This window comes from Epargyreus clarus, unplaced genomic scaffold, assembly GCF_041222505.1.
Source record: "Epargyreus clarus isolate Ecla_fem2 unplaced genomic scaffold, WU_Ecla_fem_2.2 ptg000031l, whole genome shotgun sequence".
Classification (NCBI taxonomy): Eukaryota; Metazoa; Arthropoda; class Insecta; order Lepidoptera; family Hesperiidae; genus Epargyreus; species Epargyreus clarus.
This window is the reverse complement of record NW_027332236.1, coordinates 3,547,894-3,561,488: the sequence shown is the minus strand read 5'-3', so window position 1 is coordinate 3,561,488 and position 13,595 is coordinate 3,547,894. Positions and strand designations below refer to the sequence as shown.

Here is a 13,595-nt window from a genome sequence, read left to right as displayed (position 1 = left end):
TATTAAAACGTGTGAAAGTAAAAGTGAAGTGGCTAACACGGCCTATCCAAGGAGGTCAGAGGTTCAAATACCAGTCATGTCTGATTTTTCAAAATTATATGCGTATTAGAAATTAATAATAACTTGCTGAATCACTTGGGAGAGAATTCGCATTTGGCCAGCGGGGTGAACTATGGTCTAAACGCCTCAGTACGACGAAATATTGTCCCTGTAGTTCCGGGACTAGAATTGGGCTACGGGTTACCGTAACCTGTCGTTTGAGTGGCAAAGGCAATGATAGCCTAGTGGTTTAGAAATTCGGCCTCTCGATCGAGGGGTTCGAGGTTCAAACCCCAGGCACCTCTGATTTTTCAAAGTTATATGCATATTGGAAATTAATTATCACTTTCTAAACGGTGAAGGAAAACATCGTGAGGAAACCTGCATACCTGAGACAGTAATGGGTTGATGATGATGATGATGAACCTCTGTCGTAAGGTGCGAATAAAAGGGGGCTTCTGGGGTTGCGGGCGGTAAGAGTGGGAGCTCGAATCGTTCAGTAAGTGACCCTGGGAAGGACGACGATATGGTCGCATACCGTCGTGAACACCAGATGGTGTGGGAGGAGCGAAAACTGCTCCCCCAGGGCCTCTGCCCCGATCAGGCTCTCCTGATCGGGGCATCACGTTTGGAGGACTCCGGTTGTGTTCCGTCGGAGATCCCGGAGTTCTCCAACAAGCGTCGAGGACGGCCACCAGGGGAGTTTTAGTGCGGTAAAAATCCCAAAAAACCCGACGTCGCTTCCACGTCGTTGGGTACTTTTTAAAGGTTTCTCCCTCGTAAAGAAATTCGTTAATTAAACGAATTGAAACGAATTAATTAAACGAAAATCGTTAATTGGTTAGAAGATGTATTTTCAAAACACTTTTGTTTTTCATTTAATCGTACTCAGTTCAACATAGATAAATCTTAAGTCATTAGATTGTGTTATTGATGTAGTTTAAATAAAGTCAAATTGAAACATGTCAAAAACTAACCCCAACCTCGAATACTAGCGAACATTTAACCATATCCTTGTTACATCTTGGCGAAGATATTACGTAGACACGCGATCAAAATTTATACAATTTGTCCAGTAAAATGAATGAATCACGGCTCGAGTTAAATATACATGTAATTACGAATTCCGTTCACAATGGCGTCGTGATTCGGGTTGTACAAATAAATATCGGTTGAACAACGATAGGACACAGTAACGGTTGTTACCGATAGCGTGCCGACTAAGTTTCGGCGTACATTAGTATTAAATAAAATTCCAGATAAAAAAAAATCACGCTAAAATCGTTAATACTGGCGATCCTGATCAGGAGAATGGTACAAAATTATTAAAGTCAATTTCTGATAAATGTTCAAAATTGTGAATTAATTGGACCGTTCAAAGTCGGTAAAAATTGAGTTCAAAGATTCCGTTATACCCAGATACCTACATTCATACAGATCAGGCTAACAAGAGCATGGTAAAAAAGAAATATACCTACAGGTAATTACGGAATTATTTGACTATGGCGCCGTGATTCAGGCTGTACATTGTACAAATAAATATCGGTTGAACAACGATAGGGAGCAAAGTTACGGCTATTACCGATAGCGTGCCGACTAAGTTTTAGAGTACATTACTATTTAATTGTTATAACAGACGGACATAAGGGTTCCGTTTATTTTTTTTCTACGGAGCTCTTAAAAATACAAGTTTCTACACCTATTTCTGCCTAATAACAACAGTGTTAGGCGCTGCTGTGTTCCGTTTTGAAGGGTGTGCTAAGGGAGACACTTTACTTTATACTTTTCCGAGGCGTTCCAGCTTAGTGCTCGGGGGTAGCGGCGCATCTCTGGCCGACCTCAGGTAAGAATCTCTAATTCTATTTGGGGTTCATTACAAATGTCCATGGGCGGCAGTAGCCACTTACCATCAGGTGGACTGCATGCTCGTCTGCTACTCCTATAGTATAAAAAAAAAATGTAATTACGGCCTCCGTTCACAAAGCTGCCGTGATTTGGACATACGGACAGACAAGCTAATGATTAATAAAATACTGAAAGAGATATTTCACAAGAATTTCTTGATACCGGTTTCTTACCGACTAAGTAACAACAACGATATAAAACATTATTTTATCGATGCCGTTACACGTTTATCGGCATCATATCAAACTGTAACATTACTTGTTTGCAAAATACATTATTATTATGAAAACAGTCAAGAGAAATTTTATTTTCATGACGTAACCGTTTTGCGTTGCAAAGAAGAAAGAAAAAATCAAAGTAATTGATGATGTTTAATTCGAAGACGCTATAAATTCATTATATGCATTGCTAACCTTAGAGGGCTAAGTTAGAATGTCTTATGTGCCTCTTCCTTAGGTAGTACCTACATCAGAACGCCTTTCAAAGCAGAACACGGCAGCGCTTAACACTGCTGTTATAAGGCAGAAATAGGCGGTGGTGCCGTCAGAGCCAAAGTATTAAGGGTTTATTTATTTATTTAATTATTTTCTTGTAACACCTTAAACAAAGGTAACAAAGGGTAAACTTAATGCCTAATGGCATTCTCTGCTAGTCAACCCTGGGCGATGGCGATAACATTAGGGTTCCTTGAATTCTTTCGAAAGATTAAGACTGAACACTCATTAGCTACTATCGCTTTAGCGATATTTGTGTAGTTGTTAGCCTATTACTGTCCCACGGTAGGTGTCATCAAAATCAGAGAGGTTTTAGGTGGAAGTCCACCCCGCAAAGCCAGGTACAGATTGATAAACTTTACACTCCCTTGAGAAGGCCTTTTTTGTGAGGAATACTAGGGCGTGCAAGATTCCTCTCGATGTTTTCTGTTCAAGCAAATAATAATTTTTGAAGGTGGTAGAACCCTTTGTGGTTCGACTCCGGCGGCACCACCGCCACACCTATTTCTACCTAATAACAGCAGTGTTAGGCACTGCTGTGTTCCGGTTTGAAGGGTGTGGTAAGGGAGACAGACTTTTCCGAGGCGTTCCAGCTTAGTCCTCAGGGGTAGCGGCGCATTTGTGGCCGACCTCAGGTAGGAATATCTAATCCTATCTGGGTTCATTACAGATGTCCATGGGCGGCAGTAGCCACTTACCATCAGGTGGACTGCATGCTCGTCTGCTACTCTTATATTATAAAAAAAAAAAAAAAAAAAATATTTGTAATACGCACATAACTTGAAAAATCAAAATTGCGTGCCTATTTGAACCTCGGACCACCGATTAACGAACGGAGATTTTACTACTACTCTATCACTACCACTACAACTACATATACATACATACATTTAAACTTTGATATTGATGTACACAACACAACGCCGTAGAAAACTTTTAGTGCGGAAATCTCTTTGTTTTTCGGTATAAAGAGAAAATTAAAAATCCTACGCATTGTATGTTAAAATGAAAAGCCAATGTGGGTTGAGATGTTGTTTTTAATAAAAACTTCCCACACGTGCTCCTATGTACCTCAGACTAGAAAAGATAGACTTCGCTTTACGGATAAAATTTGGAAATTTTTAATGATTCGGATTTGAGTACTGGAGTAGATGAATTATATATTTATTTAAAATTTAGTACTGTCTATGAAGAAATATACAAAAGGGCAAACTTAAAGCCTGATGACATTCTCTACCAGTTAACCCTGGGTGGATGTAGAGAATTTGCAGTAAATTAAAATTATGAATATTGTACATAATTCCTAATTTTCAGCAAATCAGCCTCATCCCAATCAAAAAGGATCTCGAAAGAATCGTATGATTTATAAGACGTTCATAAGATTTTAAATGTTAATCATAAGTATGTCAATGGATTAAACATAATTCGACTTCCCATAAAAAGTATATAATTTCAACTTTTACGAAATATAAGACGGCACTCACTCATTGGACCCAAGTGCAAATACGAAAGAATTTTCTGCGAGGCATTGCCTGTCATTTTTGGTCTAAGGTATATAAATAATATAATTATTTTCTTTATGATTTAATAATGCTTGTTTTATGCGTTTTATAATTCAATTCAGCCGTTTCACCCGCGTGATGGTCATAATTCCGACCGTATCGTACGGAGTCTCGAGTTCAATCCCTGGTTAGTCAGATACCCAAATAGTTAGAATGTTGTTCTGGGTCATAATGTTGTTTTTTATTTATTTTCCGTTTAAATTAGAAGAATCAAATGAGTATGTAGTTTACCTGATAGTAAGTGGCTACTGCTGCCACTCATGGACATCGATCGACCCCCGATACGATTATATTTCTATCTGACTATCTGCTAACCTTAAGGACTAAGCTGGCACGTCTCGGATAAGTATGTCTCACTTACAACATTAGACGCTTAGCACCTCTCGTTACTCAACGAGAGGTCGCTATCCGATGTCGGCTGTACGGTCCCCTAGGACGAAGCCTTTAAAGGAGACTTTTTAGTGGGTATGGTCCTCCCTTCAGGAGGTCCTTTCACAAGCCCCACTCGACGCAGGCATCCGGCCGTCGCGGCCTGTAAGTGCTTGGACGCATTTTTACTCCTCCCTCTCCGTTGAGGGTCAGCCCATTTTCCACCTATCATCTGGGCGCCAAAAAAAAAAAAAAACATTAGACGCTGCGCTTCTGGTCTGTCGATCAAACTGGCATATCTCGTAAAATTGTAGTAAATAGTTTATCATCATCAACCCATTACTGTCCCACTGCTGGGCACGGGTCTCCTCTCAGAATGAGAAGGATAAGGACATAGTCCACCGCGCTGGCCAAGTGCGTATTGATAGACTTCTCATACCTTTGAGGTTTTTTTTTATAAATCTCTGTTATGCAGGTTTCCTCACGATATTTCCTTCACCGTTTGGCAAGTGATAATTAATTTCTAATACGCATAAAAATCAGAGGTGCCTGGCATTTGAACCTCGGACCCCTCGATCAAAAATACTTAAAAAAAATTCAAAATACTTTATTACGTTAACAAATCGATCGAGAGGCCGAGTTTCTTAACCACTAGGCTATCACTGCATTTGAGATTTTATGTCTAGAAATCATACTGTCGTATTCTATCTCGTAAAATAGTAGTAAATAGTATAATAGTACAATCAAGGAGGTCAATTACATTCAATACAGAGTGCAAGTGACCTCGTAACCTCACTAAATGCCAGGGGTCGAGCTAGTTTATGACGGGGAAACATTTTTTTATGGATTATTGTATGGATTAAGCATGCTACCTAACACAGCTTTAGTTTAGGTTTGCGAATTTTCATATTGTTGGATTTCTTTTGTAGATGTTACATTTCAGTATAGTTGGTTCCTTTACTATTTATTAAGTAATCGAAAAAAATACTTATGTGAGGTTCTGAATATACGTCTTTGATTATATTGAATTATTTGACTATATTGAAATAAAGTAAAACAAACATAAGTTTTTGAAGGTGGTAGAACTATTTTAATAGCGATAGTATAATATCTTAGTGGTGGAAGTACGCCTGTAAATCAAGGTGTCTGAGGTTCGAATTCCGGGCAGGGACCTCTGTATTTATAAAGTTATATGCGTATTAGAAATTAATTACTTGCTTTACCGGTTGTTCTTGACAGAGTTACATCTTCAAAATCTGTTTTCAGATATACATGATATGTACCAATTCGCACTTGGCTAGCGCGGAGGTGTTCTTTCTTATACTTAGAGGATATCCGTGCCCAATTATTTGTTTTTTCGTGGAAAAATCCTTCATGGGTTCCTCTCAACCGCGGGGGCAGCGGAGAGGATATGCCGGGCTCCTACCGGCTAAAAGCCCACGGTGTTCCTCTGCACGTCCTTAATCGGGACCACGGGTACGCTATTGGCACTGGTCCGCAGTCCCGGCATCAACCCATTACGGTCTTGTATTGGAATGATGATGGGAATTATTATTGAGTCGACTCCGTAGGCACCACTGCCACACCTAATCCCAAAATTAGCAGTGTTAAGCGCTGCTGTGTTCCGCTTTAAAATGTGTGGTATGGGAGATAATATTATCTTCCTTCGCTCTACTATCTACTACCTTCGAACTACCTTACTATCCTACTTATCCTACTATTTACTTACTTTACTTTACTTTACTTTCCTACTATCTTCGAACAATTTATAATCTTCATAACGCGTTCATACGACTTCAATTAAATAATTAAATCTAACTATTTAACATTATAACGTTTCTTTTTAATAACCAGCCCTTACCCACAATCGTGACCTCTGACATTTAGCGAGGTTAGCAGGTCGATCCTACCGCTTTCGTAAGAGGGCGTGGCTTACCCTCTAGGGCTGCAAATCTTGTAACGTAACATTTATTACTTTTTGTTACAAATGAACAAGCAACCTTAATGTTACGTCATATCTGTCACTATTTTCTTACATTATTAATAACCCTAATAATAATGATAATACGGAAGGCCCCTTTCCTGGTTAAAATCTGGAGAAATCACAGGAATAACTATTTAAAGCTTATAATGATATTTGAAGGCGCTGCTGTGTTCTTATTTAACAGCGTGATAAGACAGATACACTTATACGCAGTATTCATCAACTCAAATAATTTTATTTTATTCAAAATAGACTCTTTACAGAGCACTTTTTGAATTTAAATACACCTACCGCCACTTCACAAGGTGTTTCGCTATGGAGAAGAAGCGGCGAAAAATACTCCATAACACGTCTTTTAAAAAAATGTCATTTACAATGGTAACTTAATCGAGTTTTAGTTGGTAAGAGTTCGACATACTCTTTCCGCGATTCCTCCGCGTTAAAAAAAGACATCGGCAAAGACCCTTACCTAAGAATAACAAGGGTTACAGCCAATTAGTCAATGTTTAACAATGTAGCAACAAGACTACAAAATATCGTTTTTATGAGTTTTATTATTTTACTTAATTGAATGAAGCTATTCAATGCTAGGTTATATTGATTAATAAAATATTAACAATAATAATAATATTACTAATGACATGTTATGATCGTGCGTTTTTAATATTACTGTATTTGGCACATTTTATAAATTATTTTCTAAGTAAGGTGTACTTAAAAAATTGAGAAGAATAATATCTTTACAAGATCTGAAACATTGACCAATATCATGTATTTGACTAATGGGAACTTAAGTCGGTGCGGTACTTGAAATAATGTAATCTGTGATCGATGTTTTTTTAATTGAAGTAGCAAATAGAATTTAAAAAAATTGAGATTTTTTTTATTATGCTGAATGCCTCATTAGGTTCAAATCAAAAGATAGCAGCGTTTAATACTGGTGATATAAGGAAGAAGGAGATGTTGTCATAGTACTAACATAGTCTAACGACGAAGTAACTTCAAGTAATTTAAGTACAGAATAAATGGCTTTAGTATCGACATATCAATTCTGTCGAAAACGTATGCATATTCTTAGCCAATTCCACCGAGAAAAGACCTCTAAAATTGGATGCCAGGCTTTTGACAGTCAATTTCTTTTTTAGTAAGTCGTGTAGTTAACCTCGTTACCTTAAATGTCAGAGGTCGGCTCGGGCCCGGAAAAGGTAATAAAATGATCGACAAAATAATGTATTCCAAAAACGGTATTATATTCGTGACGAATTTTAGTTTGTGATGGAAACTTAAATTTGAAGGCGTTTTTTTGAGTAAACGATTGTAAGATTTGAATAATGTTATAAGAAAGAATGAAAGAAATGGAATAATTTTATGTAATGGAAATTTATTTTATGTATATATAATTAACACCTGCCGCCATTCTCTCCTTCCACCCAGGGTTGACTGACAGAGAATGCCATCAGGCATTAACTTTGCCCTATTGTATCTTTTTATTTTTATAGAGGTGCAATAAATATATAAATAAATAATGTTATTATTGTGATTTCTATTTTAAATTCCGTGATTACACTAAATGGATGTAACATCAATATATATATTTTTTTAATCTTAAAAGGATATAGGGACCTAGTTAAAAGAGTTAATGAGCGCTTAAGTATTATAAAGACAATCTCTTCGACATTATATAATTATTATTCTTTTGTTTTAATAAATCTGTATTATTGAAGACTAATATGGTTTATTATGGTTATTATATTTCAAATGTGATTGACTTACTATCAGCCTTACTATATTACCGAATGAACAGAAAAATGATACAATAACCTTAAATGTAATGTATCGTTAAAATATATGAGATGGGGACTCTAAAATAATCATTTGTTATTTTGAACGAGCTAGTTTACAAAATATAAATTACTCACTAAATATAAATAATACAAAGAAATAATATTATTAGAATAACAGTCTGCAATATTTGTAGAATAAAAGAAATAAAAATCGGTCAACTGCTATAGATAGTATAGATATCTCACCGCCTTGTAATTGAAGGAAGCCATTAAATGGCTTACACTGCTGACAATTCTGTCAGCCATTTAATGGTGTAATTTTCGCGGAACAATGCCGATATGCGTAGTTAAGTGGTGCAAAAACAAGAAATCGAAGAAAAAGTGCGGAAAAATATCGTTTCATTCGTAAATGATCTAAAACTACATTTTTTTTTATATTTTTCAAACACGAAAATAGATGACAGTGACAATTTCAATTGTCAAAACTGGTTACATTTTCTTGTTAGGAGTGAGTGACAATTGTTTACTAATCTATGTCAACTGCTTTCAAAATAAAATATCATATGTGGGCAATATCGATTAGGGAATCTAGTTTGATACGAGTATGTAAATATGGAGGATAATTAATCATTTCCTCTAACCAATATGCTATTATATTTAGACATGTTTGAAGGACCTTGCGAAGGCCGCATGACACATTCTGTCCTTGGGAATATATACGTTATTATTTTCGTTACGTCAATGTCAATATTGTAAACGACCTCTATTTTTCCATATACTTGAAAAGTTTCATTTATTATTATTATATTTTTTTGTTTTATGAAAGTGGATCTAATAAGCGTGCGGTCATATAAGGTAAATGGTTTGATGATATTTGTGATTAAACTTAAATAGGATTAAAATCCTATCTAAGGTTGGTTACAAATAAGTTGCAATATTTTATGACTAAGGCCGTTTCTCAACAATCAATCTATTAAATTTTTAATCGAAATTTGACAATGCTTTGTATGAAGAAATTGTCAAATGTCAATCTTGGATAGGAAAAACATGGATAGATTGTTTATTAATAACGGACGTAAGTTGGAATGCCTCGTGTAACTTGAGTGAAACTTAGGATTTTTATGTGGTTTGGACAATATCTCCACAAAGGTCTACAGATCCCTTATTAACATTATACTTTGTACATATTAAGTAAAATTATTTAATAAAAAAATACCAATCTAATACCTCAATTAATTAATATTTTAAATGTTATTATAGGGCACGATTATCATATAAAATCGTAAAGTTTTGTGTTTTTTATTAATTTATTAAATGCCAAGTTTGTATTGCTTTTACTAATCGCCATTATATTCATAATTATCTAGAAATTTATTATAAAAAATTATGGTCAATTTCTTTTTTATAAAGTCTTATATTTTATGAAATTTTTACTCTAAGGAGAATTCTTACGCGTAACAATATTATGTCTTATAACACAGTAAGAAATAAATTATCCTCAGTAACTTCATAAAGGCTTTGCTACTTGTAATAAGGTCACGTTTGAATGAATCCCACGTTAGCGTAGCGGGCTACACATCCTATAGCTACGACGCGTAGCAAGGGCCGCTACGGCGCGTAGCTGTGCTACGATTATGAATTGAAAATTAAAATGAATATTTATAAGCATATTTCATGATAAAGACGTGTAATAATGATAATTTAATTATGTTGAACATGTTATTAATATTTCGGTAACTTACATTGTAATATTAATGAGTTGAAAATGGCACTATTTTGTTATGTCCCACTGCTGGGCATAGGTGTATTAATGGAAAAGCCCTGAATCATAATGCTAATGCAACTTTTTGAATGCCTCTATATAAAAACGTGTGTATAGAGTCTAATACGAGTACTGGGTAAAAAAAATATGTAGGTAGGTACTGACTGCTGTATTATGCGATGACTAAAGTAGGGCATATTGTCCTTAAAGCGAATGTCTCATGTGCATAAATGATATAAGATACTACATGGAAGAGCAGTTTAGCTACAGAAAAGTCCAAAATTATTTTTCCATACTGTAGTTAGATTTTACTGACAAAGTGACCCACCCATATGCTGTGTAATGATATATTAGGATGTTTTGTTGGTATGAATTTTGGGTATGAATCTCATGCAGCATTGATTTTTCGAAGTTACGTGCGTGAGTTGAAATAACGGTAATAAAGTTAATTAAAACTGCGTATCGTGAGTACCCGTTCCATATTAAAATGTCACATGAGTATGGAACAAGTCATTTAATATTTCGTTTGTGCAACAAATAAATGGTTGCCTAGAAGAGATTGCAATTTTTTCGTTATAAAGCCACCAATTGTACCTTAGATTATTTTAAAATTTTGTACTTTTTACTTTTAATTTGGTGTACAATAAAGAGTTTTTTATTGTATTGTCATTTGCTTAAATTGTAAAGGAAAAAATCATGAGAGGGCTATCTCACGATATTTTTTTGCATTTAATAAAAAAAATCTTATTAAGAACTACGGCTTACGGCTTTCACATTTTATATGAAGTTACGCAGTGATATAGTAATAGTATGATGATAAACAGTAACAGAGAATGGAGACTTTTTAATAAGACTAACTGATATGTCATCAATAATACTTAAGAGTACAACTTATTGTGTTGATCATTTTAAGATTGAAAAGATAGAGTTAATAATTAAATAAGAAACAGAACGTAAATTTTTATTCAGTTGAAAAATACAACTATAGATTCATTGTTGTTTAAAAATTTATTCTGTCGTTGTATTTAGGTCTCTAAAATCGCTGAAAATACTTCTTCATTGAATAAATCAATATATTTCCTTTGGGAATTAGGTCACAGACGGGAAGTATTTCTTGTAAGGTTATGTCATTGAACCATATTTTCATAAAAAAATAGTATTTTGAATTCATAAAAAGAATTAGATACGATTGAAATTGACTGACATAGTTATTTAAGAGAATCGAACCAGCTGTAATAAAGTCAGCGATGTACACAAGTAGCGACATCTATCGACATTTCCCTGGAACATTTTCTAACCATGAAAAACTAAATTTATAACCCAATTTTTATTCACGACTTTGTATGTAACATGAAAGGGACCATCAAATATCTTATTCCATAAATTTGAAGTGAGTAAAGTATTGACACTTGGAAATAGGGTTATAAACATACATTATGTAAGAATTTATCGGTTTTTTCGGCAGGTATATGAAACAGTTGGTTTTTCACGGACAGGGTAAGGTACGTACATGTGGCGGATGCGGACGTCCGGTGGTTTGCACCATTTATTTACGGACGCAAAGAAAAAAATTACACTGAGTAGTACGAGAAAATGTTTTGGCAAAGTGTTAGTTTCTCCAAGCGTTTGGCTCGTTTTAAATATATCTTACATGCGAACAAGAATCGTTCACGGGTACTTACTAACCGGTAGACGCTCCCTGGGGAGCGATCGAGCGGAACCGTAAACACGTCACTCGCGGCAAATCGATCGACAATTAAACACGGATTTTGCGGGATGGAAACAATAACGCGGGATTCTTACATAATTCCGTCCGCCATTACCGAGTGCACGCGATTCGCGGCTCTAAGCCCTTGCGAGTAGGGGCTTGCGTTTTCCATTTTCCATGCACAATAGCTATTTCGGGTCTGCGCCGGCGGCGGTAGCAACCTTGAGTACGGAACGCACCTTTAATTTTAGCCGGTTAACCTAGATACGAGGACCATTCGCAGTGAGGTGGATCGATGCGCGGAACTCGCATGCGCTATGTCTCGACTGTTTGAATATAGCGGCGCGGGTGTGGTGTGTCGTGGTGGCACGGGCGGGGTATTGTGGCGCCCGTCAGCGAGCTACTGTCCAGTCGGGCGGGGATTGGCGCATGCGCGGTGCTCCTCCACCTAACGATCCAACGAGCCGCGCTTGTCACTTGTCGCTGGCACACGTGCTCGCTGGACCAGGACCTGGAGTCTGGAAGACAGGCACCAAGCGAAGACCTATTTGAACTTACATCTGTTCGAAAATAACACTAATCTGAAGAGCCGAAGTCCAGCTCTGGCTCCAGAATCTATCATAAAAATAACGCATAGCCTTACACCTTACGTTAGTAGGTAATAATCAATTTTACCCAATTTTTGCCCGGAATTTAGCAATTTAGGTGGAAAAAATAGTCAAATTTCAACATTTAAAATTTCATACAAAGTAGAGAAAATTGATTATTTCTAACGGGTGTATCGTTATTCACTTGTTCCGTACTTAGCCGTTGTTCATTTATATCTACAGGCATATAGACAAAAAGTATTCTCACATACAATATGTATATTATTGTATATACATATGTATATTTATATCTACACTAATATTATAAAGAGGAAAACTTTGTTTGTTTGGTTGTAATGAATAGGCTCAAAAACTACTGAACCAATTTTAAAAATTCTTTCACCATTCGAAAGCTATATTATCCACAAGTAACATAGGCTATATTTTATATGAAATATATTTGATAAATAGATTTTGAGGCGGTACAAAGTTTGCCGGCTCAGCTAGTCTACTATAACACAACCGCGCATACACAGGCCGTGCCGTGAAATATTGTATACAAAATAAGATTATGTCTGTCACGACATATGCCTGACACGTTTATTGTCATTAACAAACGGGGCCTTAAATAATTAACGAAAAACGTTGGAAATCAGGTTTAAGATGAATCTTAATCGTTTTGATTTTAACAAGTCATGTCATTGTGTTAGCAAATTACGAGTGTCCTAAAACAACATGATACATTCGACAATGTGAAGAACCCTTTGTGGTTCAACTCTGTAGGGCCACCGCTATACCTATTTCGGCCTAATAACAAATGTGTTAAGCGCAGTGTTCTGCTTTGGTGTAAGGGATACATACTTGTCAGAGGCGTTTCAACTTAGTCTAAGTGGTACCTAGCAACGGATCTGTGGTAGACCTCAGGTAGAAATGTAATTGTTCCTGTAGTACCGGGACCAGAATAGGGCTACGGTATTCCCTGCATGTCGTAAGAGACGAGCTCGAACCGTCGAGCAAGCTACCCCGGGAAGACTAGCGGTTTGTGTGGTCGCATATCAGCTATCACCAAAGTATGTGAGAGGAACATAAATTGCTCCCCCCAGGGCAGAGCCTGATAGAAGGGCATCGCGTTAGGAGGACTCCGGTTGTGTTCCGTTGGAGACCCCGGAGTTCTCCACCAAACGCCGAGGACGACCACCCGGGAGGATTTTAGTGCTTATTAACAAAAAAATATATTTTTTATTCTTAGAGAAGATCCAATAAGTCGTCATATTGGACTACATTATTTATTGAAACTAGTTACAATACAATAAACCTAGGTATATAGGGCGTGCTGACGGCCCTAAGTTGCAACGTTAGGGTAGTGGGCGGCAAGATTGGGAGCTCGAACCGCTTGGCCAG

The 13,595-nt window shown here is 36.5% G+C and overlaps 1 protein-coding gene across 8 annotated transcripts in view; it reads right to left on the bottom strand.

Moving 5' to 3' along the window:
* The window catches only part of PMCA (plasma membrane calcium-transporting ATPase 3), a 218,925-nt gene extending 206,922 nt beyond the window's left edge, over nucleotides 1-12,003 (bottom strand). For 4 of the 8 annotated variants that reach the window (XM_073089662.1, XM_073089669.1, XM_073089668.1 and 1 more), the window contains exon 1: nucleotides 11,847-12,003. The gene's annotated coding sequence lies outside the window, so the exon portion shown is untranslated. Of the gene's footprint in view, nucleotides 1-11,585 lie in introns of all 8 variants that reach the window. The other 4 variants (XM_073089673.1, XM_073089672.1, XM_073089671.1 and 1 more) reach the window with 2 other exon arrangements.
* Nucleotides 12,004-13,595: the final 1,592 nt, after the last annotated feature.